Source organism: Triturus cristatus, chromosome 6 (assembly GCF_964204655.1).
Source record: "Triturus cristatus chromosome 6, aTriCri1.1, whole genome shotgun sequence".
NCBI lineage: Eukaryota > Metazoa > Chordata > Amphibia > Caudata > Salamandridae > Triturus > Triturus cristatus.
The window spans coordinates 374,089,090-374,102,099 of NC_140589.1; positions in this window are offsets into that span (position 1 = coordinate 374,089,090).

A 13,010-nucleotide genomic window follows, 5' to 3' on the forward strand; every position below is an offset into this window, starting at 1 on the left:
CTATTCCCACTCCAAAATATATTTAATTAGACTAGATCATGTACACTGATCTTAATTAATTTACTATTCCCACTCCAATATGTATTTAATTAGGGTAGGTGCAATATAAATATATAAATATAAATATATTAAAAAAATATGTTTATTTTTAATCATTATTTCAAATTTTTCATAAAACACTCCCCACCCTTATCCTCTACAAATCCAACTCCCCAATCCGAAATTTATAAAAATATTTAAAATTTGAATATATTATTATAACTAAAAAATTACTCAATATTACAAATTTAAAAAACTTTTTTAAAACACTCCCCACCCTTATCCCCTATAACCCAACATCCACCTCATAAAATTAAATATAAAAATCAAAATTAATTTTAATTTTTGTAAATTAATTTTATAAAATATTACAACAAAAGAAAAATGTTTAAACACACCCCACCCTTATCCGCTATAACCCAACATCCCACTCCTAAAAATAAATATTAAATTCAAAATTTAATTCTATATTTCTAACTTGATTTTATAAAATATTGCAAAACAAATAAACATGTTTAAAACACTCCCCATCCTTATCCCCTATAACCCAACATACAACTCCTAAATTTAAATATAATATTCAAAATTTAATTCAAAATTTTTAAATACATTTTATAAAATATTCCAAAGTAAAAAAACATTTTTAAAACACTCCCCACCCTTATCCCCTATAACCCAACATCCCACTCCTAAAATTAAATATAAAATTAAAAATCTAAATCAAAATTTCTAAATAAATGTTATAAAATATTCCAAAATGTATAAACATTTTTAAAACACTCCCCACCCTTATCCCCATAACCCAACATCCCGCTCCTAAAATTCAATATAAAATTCAAAATTTAATTCAAAATTTCTAAATAAGTTTTAAAAATTATTCCAAAATTAATAAACATTTTTAAAACACTCCCCACCCTCATCCCCTATAACCCAACATCCCACTCCTAAAATTAAATATAACAATCAAAATGTAATTGCAAATTTCTAAATAAATTTTATAAAATATTCCAAAAGAAAAACAAAATGTTAAAACACTTCCCACCCTTATCCCCTGTAACCCAACATCCCGCTCCTAAAATTAAATATAAAATTCAAAATTACATTCAAAAATTCTAAATAAATTTTATAAAATATTCCAAAATAAATATATATTTTTAAAACACTTCCCACCCTTATCCCCTGTAACCCACCATCCCGCTCCTAAAATTAAATATAAATTTCAAAATTTTATTCAAAATTTGTAATTAAATTTTACAATTATTACAAAATAATAAAACATTTTTAAAACACTCCCCACCCTTATCCCCTATAACCCAACATCCCGCTCCTAAAATTAAATATAAAATTCAAAATTTAATTAAAAATTTCTAATTAAATTTGACAAAATATTACAAAATAAATAAATATTTTTAAAACACTCCCCACCCTTATCCCCTATAACCCAACATCCCGCCCCTAAAACAATATAAATATTTTTAATATTATATACATTTCAACAATTTATACAAACAACTTAAAAATATTAACTAAACATACAATAACGATATTTTTACATGTCGATATTCTTACTAATGATATCACTTACATCGACATATAATTAAAAAATAAAAAATGATATTTTTAACATCGATATTATCAATTTCAATATTTTTTACTCGATATTTAGGTCCCTCGATATTAAAAAGTCGATATTTAGACTGCTCACCACTACCTGAGCCTATATCGGGGTACCTGTATGAAACATAACACCACCAGTCTTAAAGTTGAGAATGATATGCAGTGAGAGAAGTCAGGCTTGTTAAATATTTGATTGCCTTCTTGTTTGGAAGCCTCATCTTTTTTGCAGAGCGGTAAAAGAATTTTCTGTGTCCATGTCTGCTTTAATTTCTTGCAGTGTGTCACTACATTCTTTCAAAAAAGCTTTTGGGCAATGCAAGGCATATCCAATACTTTAATGTATACTTCCAGGTAGACAGACCTGCTATTTAACAAGCCACACAGTTGCAAAACTTCCTCTGTAGACAACTGCCAAAATCTAATTACCGTATTAACCAGTAATGAAGATACAACTTGAACAGAATCTCTGTGCAAAACTTGTAGTGCTGAAGTGAGTAAGGAAATCCAAGGGTGCCAGGGCCATTAGAGGGTACTGGGCCTTAACTGTAACAGTGGGGTATTTCACCACTGTGTCCTGGGGTCACCATACTGTTGTCCCCCAAACTGGGACCCAAGTAACTATTTTAGCGCAGGATTCTCAGGACAGTGATGAAGAACAATCCAACTCTTACTCAAAGGAAATGCAGTGAGCTAGGGACTGTTAGACCTGGCATGTTTCCACTGTCTTTTCGACTTCTGACTTCCTGTTTTTGATGGTATGCTGGACCTCGTTTTAGCTGGTTTAGTGTCTCTGCGCACTTTGCTATTCAGAGCTAAAGTGCAAGTGTTCCTACTGTCAATTGTGTTATGATTGGTTTTCCATGAGTGGTATATTTGATTTACTGATAAGTCCCTAGTACAGTGTACTGTGTGTGCCTAGGGCTTGTACATCAAATGCTACTAGTGGGTCACTCACCCAAGTAGCCTTTCAAAGGTGTCTAAGGCCTGCCACTGTAATGTATGCGCACAGTTTTTATCGACATGTTGACCTGGCAAGTGCACACACTTGCCAGGCCCTAACCGTCCCATGTCCTACATGTAAGTATCCCCCAAGGTCGGCCCAAGGTAGCCCCATGAACAGGGTGCAGTGTATGTGCAGGCAGGCCATATAGTAGTGTGTTTTACATATCCTGATAGTGAAATACTGTACATTTTGGTTCCCACTATTGAAAGGCTGTCTGTCCCATAGTTGATCACTGGAGCTGCCTTGTAACATTTTACAAGTGTAACTTTTAATTGGGAAAAAAGAGAAATAGAGTTTAGGCTCCCTGAGCTCAGAATTTACAAACACATCTTTTTGTAAAGGTGGTTTTTAAATTGTGTGTTTGAAAATGCCCCTTTCAGAAAGTTCAACCATTGTGTGTACCTCTGCTTTTTTGTGAATTCATCGTCTATTTTGGAGTGACAGGAGCTGGGGATGTGCATTCACTCTAGACAGTCACAAGAGGGGGTTAAGGTGTGTCCTGCTTTTCGTGGGTGACTCATAGCCAGGCTGAATAGACCTTTCTGCATTTAGAGTGGTGGGAGGAGTTTTCACTAGCATCTGAATAGGCTGTGTCTGCTCTGTACAATGCTGTCTCCACCTCATGTGGTAAAACTGGACTAGAGAGGGAAGAACTGGTTTCTACTGGTTTCTTGCTGCCTAAAGCTTCAAAGGGAAAAGTAGTATAAATATTGGGGCCCAGTCCCCAGAACTTTAGAACACATTTGGACTAAGGATCCTGCCAAGAAGAGCAGTCAGGAGGAGTGTTGTCTCGTTGCTATTTGTTGCTTTGTTGGGTTGACATGCAGTTGCTGCTTCTGTCTTGGGCAGTAAAAGGACTGGACTGAACTTTCTTGAATCCTGCTGTTAATGTTCCCTCAAGGGCTTGAAGTAGAGTTTATCTCCTGTTGGAAGTTTTAGTCACACAAAAGACTTCACTATCCTCTGGGTACCCACATCTGGAAATGCATGCTTTATCTGCCACAGAGGAAAAAGCAAGCCGCCGCCGTCAATGACACTGCTGCCGGCTCCATGACCTGTTGGTACCACAGAGAGCACTGCCTGGTTTCACGGACGCCACCAGATGCCACCACTGAGCCGCTGCTTGCACCGTGACCTGAGGGCACTGCACTTTGCACTGACTTACTTCACATCACATCACTGCCCTGGTATCCTCGACAAGCCGCTCCACACAGACACCGCTGCCTGCAACATGGCCTAGGGCACCACTTGTAAGTTACTCAACACACGACCCCGTCCGACACGGCAGCCTTGGCCCACCTACGCCATCAACTCCAGATCGTCTAACAAGGACAGAACTTCAGCAATGACAATGTTGCTTGCACTGTGACCTGTCAGCACTGGGACGAATACCGTCCCACTTTGCACCACAGCCCTGGTCTCACCGTCGCTGCTGGACGCCGTCACCGAGTCGCTGCCTTCACTGCGACCTGAGGGTACTGCATGCCGCATTGCTCCACTTTGCCTCGCAACCCAGACGCCTGCCAACGCCACTGCTCCTGACTTCAACCTTCAACGGAGTTCGATCTGCAACTTGTGTGACTCCAAGTGCCTGACGACTCCTGCACTGACTTCTGAAGTCAACACCTGCAGAGGCCGCATCTTCGGATCTCATCGCAAGGTCCATGAGGCCCTGCATTTCCAAGGTACTGTTTGCGGGTCTTTCCGACCACGTTGATGGTTCGGGATGCAGCGGTTGGCCTGAACTGTTGGATTTGTTTTTTCACAATGCCGAGATAGCCCCAGACGGAGCTATCGACTTAAAGCAACTGTATTTTAAGTCTATTTTTGCAATATTTGTATCTTGTATCTTGATTATTGTATGTTGGATTTTCAAAATGTTGGTTTTGTTTTACACAGATTAACACTGACTATTTTTCTAAAACTGGTCTTTTGTCCTTTTGCAGTGTTTTCACTGTATTACTGCGGGTTATGTGCAAATGCTTTACACATTGCCTTTAATATAAACCTGACTGCTCGTGCCAAGCTACCAAGGGGGTGAGCAGAGGTTATTTTAGAAGTGTAATCCCCTCACCCTGACTAGAAGAAGGGTCCCTTACTTGGACAGGGAACAAACCTGCCAACCAGAGACCCCCATTTCTAACATTGGTTGGCAGCGGTGAAGATAGGAGTTGCGTTTGCACTTGCCCTTCAGTGATTGGTGTACACTACTACCATATCGCAGACCACTGCATATCACATACATTTTTTTTTTCAGGTCTATTTTTGATCATTCTACTTGTTAGAGCTTGAACTTTGTAATGCACCAATCCTGAATCAAGAACAGTGGCATCCTTTTTTTTTTAACAACTTTATTTATTGCTTTTTAAACCCCAACAGGGCGGTTGTACACAGCTCTTCAAAGCGATCATCATCAAGCCATTTCTCTGAAGTAGCAGTTCTCCAGTGACACATCAATCAAGCACTTCAGTTATGACAAAAGGAAACACATTGAGGTACGTAGGTAGGGTAGGTATGTAAAAAAAAAGCAACAGTAGCTCAACTGGTATCACTAGGACGGACGGTTAGACATGTATGTACAATACATTACACGAAAAGAACACAGGAGACTCTGAGCAGATTTTTTAAATGTGCACATGGCATCATATAATTAAGATCAAAATTGAAAAGGTACTGTTGTAACAGCACTGTAGGCAAAAAATTGCGTGAACAACCCGAATTGGACTTGTTGCTCAATTGTGTACGTGACACAAAATGTGGCGACGCAAGTGACAATGTGCAATCAGCGAAAACGGCGCAAGGTGCGGATGTGAGCAAGTATACACAGTGAATATTGAGGTTCAAGACAATGATTTACAATGTTTTAGATGAAAAATTACAACAATTTCAGTGGAACCACAAAAGGAGGTGCGCCATCAGTTGCGCTGAGGAGTCGACGACGTTTCGATCCTATTAATCAGGATCATCTTCAGGACCGGGTTGTGAGTTTTGGCGGTGCTGTACAAGGAGCCAATGGAGAAGGGTAAGGGATGGGGGGAGGAAGGGGTGGGAGCGCGTAGCTGTGAGGGCTAATTGAAAAGCATGCTACGTAAACCGTGTTGGTAGCGTGAAGGAAAAATTACCGCAAAGTGAGGAGAAAAATCCTATGGCAGGCGTATAGCGCGTGAGGGTGAGCGCTGGTCGGGGTGTTGTGTCCGATTACCAAGTGTAGCGGTCTCTTGGATGGTGTGAAGAGAAGAGAGACCGTATGTGAATGGGTAGTAAAAGCTGAAGCGTTAAATTATGCGCATTACAGTGATGAAGTGAGTAATCACACTGCGGAGGATACAGCGATGTGATCAAGAGTAAAATAGTAGGTCGGCGTGGTGTCCGATATCCAAGTGTTGCAGTCTCTAGTTCGGCGTGAACCTAAGTGAGACCGTATCTGAATGATGGGCTAAAGTCGGCGTGTTAAAATATGCACGCGCCCGTGTTAAAGTGACTTAAGCACACTGCGAGGTTATTCCTAAATAGAACAGGGCGATGTACACTAAAGTGGAGGCAGTGATATCTGGCAGTGAAGGTTGAAGAGCTGCGCTACCTGAAAGGACACGGTCCCGTGTCCACGTGTGGCGCGGAGAGCCGGAGGTGTAAGGTAACGGTCTTCAACAGATTAGGAAGATCCTGTGGGTGAAGGAGGAGAACGTGAGCGAGTGGATGGGGGCTTACATGGGGTGAAAAGGAAGCACGGGACGAGCAAGAATTACCTTGGTGCATTAAACATCGGAAGGATGTGTTAATGCGGGTGCCGTGTCACTGGTGGACATTGGCAGCATGTAATAGGAGGCTCCTCTGTGTCCCACAGTATGGGAACTGATGGGGGAGACCTATGGAGGGAGTAGGGGGAAATGTCAACCGGCAGTGTAAGTGGAGCCGGTTGTATCAGCAGTGAGATCAGCGGGGCTTACCTCAGGAAGCGGAATCAATCCGGCGAGGGGGGCGGCGTTGCAATCAACGGGATACCGCCACGTTAGTGTGCGGTGTGCACGGACTGAGAAAAGGCGATTGTATTTAAAGAAGTAATGATACTTCCGGGTGCAGCTATGTCACATGGTCATGTGTTAGTAGCAGGTAGGTGTGTGTCTGAAGTGACGCGGCGCGGCGCGGAAGGGGGCGGGAGGAGGAACAGGGCAACGGGAGAAAAAGAGATACAAATGCTCACAAGTGACTTATCGAATGGAAAGCAATTGCAGCTAAACAATAAGAAATGTATGAAGGTTATTAATTACATTCGGAACAAGAACAATTAAAAGTGGTAGGCTATTGTAGCTAAACAAAAGAAATAAAGGTTATTTGATTAATTTGGAAAGAACAATTAAACTTAGACAATATTACATATGGAAAGCAGGACTGTAGGGATGGCCAGGGAGTACCATACATGTAGTCCTGATGAATAATTAGTGACTTTTGTGCGAACGAGAGTCAATTAAGGATTTGACAGGAGGGAGGCTGCATTGCTAGCCGGGAGTGTCAAGGTTGTGTAGACCTAGTGTGTTCTGGTATTATGTAACACCAAAGGTACTGGACAGATTAGGGCACGGTACAGCGTATAGGGTGTGAGGATGTTGTTAGGTATTCATAGTAGGGAGGAGCATGGTGAAAGAGGGTCAAAGTAAAATGGTACTGTTCCATTCGTAAATTGTGTTCAAGCCTGTATTGACTGAGTTACAAATGGTGATCCATTTACATTCACACTTGTTGAGGAGGGCTTTGATGTCACCACCTCTGATGGGCAGTGTTGGTTGGTCTATCACCTGCCAGGTGATGTCTGTCTCGCAATGATTTTTCTCAATGTAGTGGGAGAACAATGGTGCAGTGAGGACTTTGCAGTGAATTCTGCGTCTGTGTTGAATTATCCTCAGTTTGACCATTTGCGTGGTCTGGCCAATGTAAATGAGGTCGCAGGGACAGCGGATGGCGTAAATGACGTTTTGTGATCTACAGTTGGTTAGGGTATTGAGCTTGTAAGATTTGTTGTTGGTTTTGAAGTCTTTTGTGTTAAATGTGAGATCACATACGGCACAGTTTTGACATTTGTAGTGTCCAATAATGGGGGGTAAACCCCAGGCAGCGGTGATTGTGTTCTTGTCTGTGGTGTAATGACATGTACTAGATGTGTGGCTAGATTGTTGCCACGTTGGTACGAGAAGAGAGGTGGTTCTCTGAATGTTTCAAATGATCGTAGTAACGACCAGTTGCGTTTGATGATCTTACTAACTTTATTGCTGCAGGGGCTGAACTTGGAGACAAATGGTATACTAGTCATGGTTTTCTTGGGTTGAGGCGTGAGAAGATGTTCACGGTGACAGTACCAGGCTCTCTTGCGTGCTCTTGTTACTAGACGTTTAGGATATCCCCTGTCAATACGTTTTTTAATGAGGATGTCTGATTCCCGGAAGTAATCTTTCTGCCATTTGCAGTTCCTTTGAATGCTCAAGAATTGGCCGATGGAAGGCTATTCTGGAGACCTCGTGTGTGGTAACTTGAGTACTGAAGAAGGGTGTTTCTTTCAGTTGGCTTACGGTAAAGGCAAGTCCCGATTTTGTCATCTTCAGCATGTATAATGGCATCTAGGAATGGGAGGTCATTTGGTTTGGAGTCACAAGTAAATTTAAGGTGGATTTGAGACTGATTGAGTCATTCGATTAGGGGGTTGAGAGTCTGTGTGGTACCTTTCCATAGTAAAAGAATATCGTCAATGTAATGTCGCCAAAGAGAGATATGGCTAAGAAAAGGATTTTTAGCGGTGAGTATATGATTCTTCTCGAGGTTGTGGACGAAAAGAATAGCAAAGTTTGGGGCAAAGCAAGCTCCCATGGAGACACCTTTGACTTGGAGGTAGAAAGTGTCGCGGTATAAAAAATAGTTGTTCTCTAAGGCAATGTGTAACAGATCCGTGATAAATTCAGTTGGAATCAAGGTGGGTCTTGGCCTAGTCTCAAGTAAGGTCTCAATGACTTTGAGTCCTTCACTGTGCAGGAAATTGGTGTAAAGTGATTCAATGTCCAATCCAACCATGAGATCGGTGTTAATGTCAAAGGGTCTGTCTTCAATGGTGAGGATGAGATCCATGGTGTCTCTGATGAATGTGTCAGTGGATGGGACGAATTCCTTTATGATGGCATCAATGTATTTTCCCAATCACTCAAGTATGGAACCACAACCTGAAACAATGGGGCGACCCGGGGGTTGGTGTTGTCTTTATGGATCTTGGGGAATACATATAGAACCGGTGTGCGTGGGTGTTGATTGTTCAGGAAGTTGAATTCTTTTTGGGATATAATGTTGAGGGATCTAGCCCGTCCAGTGGTCTGTTGTATTTTGGTTCTGAGATCTGGTAAGGGATCTTTGGTCAGTGGGCTGTAGTGGTTGAGGTTGGATAGTTGTCGTTTTATTTCTTGGTCATATTTATCCGTGTTCAAGACCACGATTCCTCCGCCCTTGTCTGCTGGTTTGATTATAAGTTTAGACTTGTTCTTGAGGTTGATTAAGGCTTGTTTCTCTGATAAGGGCAGGTTGTAGGGGACATATTCAAATTGTGCTTGGAGGTCTGTGAGTTCCTGTAGGACCAAGCGTTCGAAGGCCAGTATTTCTAGTGGCATGGAGGATGATGGGGGATTGAAGGTGGATGGAAACGTGGTCCAGAGGGTAGGATGGATGAAGGTGTAACCAGGAAGAATTGTTTGAGCCGGATTCGTTGGAAAAACAGTAGCAGATTAGACTGTAGGTCTAGAAAGATGGTCCGTCCCGTAGGCACGAAACTGAGGCCCCTGCTGAGAAGTTGGGTCTCATCATGAGATAGGATGTGATCTGATAGACTGAATATTGGTATAGATTGTGGATCCATGGCAGTTGGGGTGGAGGAGGCAGGGGGGAGGAGGGTAGCCGTATGGTCGGTTACTATTGTGGTCCCCATTGGTAGAACCTGATTCGGGGTTTTCTTTCTCCTGAGAATTGAGGTTGGCATTGGCGGTTGTTCCGTGGTCGAGTTTGAGGTTGGACGCGTCCGCGGCCTTGCCCTAAAAAACCTTGTGGGAGTAGGGGTTGTGGTCTATTGACAGCTCTGGATGTGCTGGGTCACTCACCTCCATCAGAATCCTCAATAGAAGTGTTGGAGGAGTCGGAGAAGGTAATCTGTTGGTTGTTGCGGTATCTGCCCCAGTTGCGGGTCCTTGGAAGGATGTATGGAGTGTTGTAGAATTCGTCACGAAGATATGTATATGTTTTTTCTACGTTGGAGAATTTAATGTCCTTCTGGATTTTGGTGATTTTCTTATTGAGCTCAAAGGTGTTGAAGGTAGCAATGGTTGTGTTGATTTTTTCTAGGAGATTTTTGGCATCCGTGAAAGCGGTATCAGCCAGAATGAGTTTTTCTAGTTCTGCTATCTCTTCCAGTTCTTTGCAGCTATGTTCAATTGCTGTATCAATTCTTAAGACCATCCAGTGGTGTGAGCAAGTTGTGGCTAAATGACTCAAGCCTGTACGAAACTTGGGGTCTTGGGTGAATATGGCTGGAGTCTTTCTGATTTGGAGACCCAGTGGGATGACGCCTGATTTAAGGTATTCTGTGAGCATTTGGGCGTGGAGTTCGGTTCTGATTTGTTTTTCCTTTAGTTTATCAATTTCATCTAATAGTCCCAAGACAAGACTGAGAGCCCTGCTGACTCGCTGGAGGCCCACCAGAACCCCACATTACAGGCCTCACAGCCTCAAGTAAGAGACGTGAGGCGAAAATTGACTCCATCGGCACAGATTTCGGGCTCCTGCGAGATGACCACCGGCGCCTAGCTGAGAAGGTAACTGCAAACGAGCGACTGCTAACAGAGTCCGCCCCCACTTTGTCTGCCCTTAAAGACCACCTGTCAACATTTGAAACTAAAGTGCGCATGTTGGAACTTCATGCAGAAGACGCAGAAAAAAGTTCCCGTCAGAACAACATAAGAGTGGTGGGTCTGCAGGAGAAATTAGAGGGAACAAACATGGAGGACTACTTGGAACATTGGCTATGCACAGAGGTAGCACTGGAGGGACTATCACCATACTATTCACAAGAAGGGGCGCACAGGGTGCCATCGAGACTGCCAAAGCAGGGAGGTCCCCCACAACCTGTGATAGTGCAGCTTCTGCACTACAGAGATAGAGATCATATACTGGCACGAGCAAGGAGCAAAGCCGACATCCGAGTGGACAACATGCCAATACGGATTTTCCCTGACTTCTCTAAAGGGGTGCAGAGGCAGAGAGCTTCCTTTCAGGAGGCCGAAAAGAAACTCTGGTGCTTTGAACTCAAATATGCAATGCTTTGCCCGGAACGGTTGAAAGTAATGACTGCAGAAGCGACTGAACTTTTTCGCTCATCACAGGGGACCTGGGATTGGCTGGAGCATCAATGGGATGGTGGCTCTAGCAGGGGCCCTGAGCAACGGAGGACACGGCGAGCAAGTGCCCGCAGCGGAAGGAAGACGAGAGGATCCATAGTCCCTTCTCAGGAGGAAGTACAGCTGGGACGTCAGAGCGCAATGGTGGTGGTGGCATTGATCAGTGGTAGGGTCATGGGACGAACAATACTGGTGAGCGATGCACCGGCAAAAGACTCGGACTCTGATTACGGTATTTCTGAGAGTCTGAGTATGGAGCTGCCCAAGGTGACACAGAGATCTTCTGACGATATGATCTGAGAAGTGCTACAGACTGGTATGATGTTCAAGCTTTAGGGTATTAGTTGTGTGCTTGAAAGTTTGACAGTTGGGGCTATTGAGATCATGGGCCACTGTTGCTGCTTTAGTTTGCTGGAATATCCGGGTTGAGCATGGGGACTCATTCCCTACTAGGCAGTACTACTTGAGCTATAGTAGGCCCCCTAATGTACAATTTTCTATCCTGGAATATCCTGGGAATGCAGTCCATGGCCAAGAGATATAAGGTGTTTTCCTACTTAGACAGACAAGGTATCCAAATTGCCTAACCACAGGAAGCACATCTCACAGTTAAGGAGGGCACCGCATTACAGTGTAGATGGCGAGGGCAGGCTTATTATGCTACATACATTCTCAGCGTACTCATGCGGGGTCCTTATATGGATTAGAGCAGGGGTGCCCTTCCAACTGGTGGAACAAAGAGTAGACCAGAGAGTCGATGTGTGTTGGTACCCGGCCGACTAGGAGGTCGGGACATATCAATGGTGAATGAATATGCCCTGAATACTGACCAGGGTAAATTTTTAGCGTCTTTATCCTGATGGATGGCTTCCTACTTTACCTCCCGACGATTCTGGGGCGAGACTTTAATTGTGTGGCAGATGTCCTTGTGGACTGCTCACTTCCCCCTCTGAGGTACTCCCAGACTGTACGTACTGCACTTTCATGAGTGGCAACCCCACTGGAGACTAACTGATTCGTGGAGGCAGATGAACCTGAAGAGGAGGGATTACTCCTACTTTTCCAGGCTCCACGAAGTAAATGTACAGTTGGATACTTTCTTGTGTACGCCGGGAGCTCAAAATTTAGTCCAGACTAAAGAATATTTGGCTCGTACTATATCGGACCACTATCCAGTCATTTTGGGCTTACGCTGGACTCAGCCTCTCCCAGCCATACCGACATGGAGACTCAAGCCAGAGGTGCTGGAGGACAGGCCTTTTGGGAGATAATACGGGAGACAATAGTCCAATTATTTTGTTGATAATGCTGGTACGGCATCCTTCCTGCAGGTGAATTGGGACGCCTTTAAGGCGGCACTCCAGGGCCATTGCCTGGCTGAGGCGAAGGGTATAATACATACCCTGCTGAAAGAGGTCCAATCGGCTTTAAAGGTGCTTAGGGACCCAGAGTTATGGCATCCAAATCGACCGGAATTACAGAAGACGCTTTTGGAGGCAAGAGAGAAGGTGGCGGCTCAGGTAAAGCGGCTCAGGTGCTTGGAAAATAAGCGTTATATGGCCAAAACACATGCTGAAAGGGATAAATCTGGGTATGTGTTAGCCTAGCTTGCTAATCAGTCTAAACCGGAATCAGCGATTCTCTGTCTGGAAGACGAGAGGGGCAATAGAGAGTACTCCCAGGAGGGAATTAACAATATATTTGCCCAATACTACTTAACAATTTACAGGAGTATTACGAAAGCGAATGAGATGGCGACTCGGACCTACTTGGGAGAACTTCAGTTGCCGCGCCTGTAGGAGGAAGAAGCGAGGGTCCTGGGTGAGGATAGTTCCCCACAGGACATATCGTACGCCATTAAGCACATGGTGCGGAATTAGACTCCGGAAACTGATTGTTTCCCAGTGGAATTTTACGCCACCTACTCCTCAGAG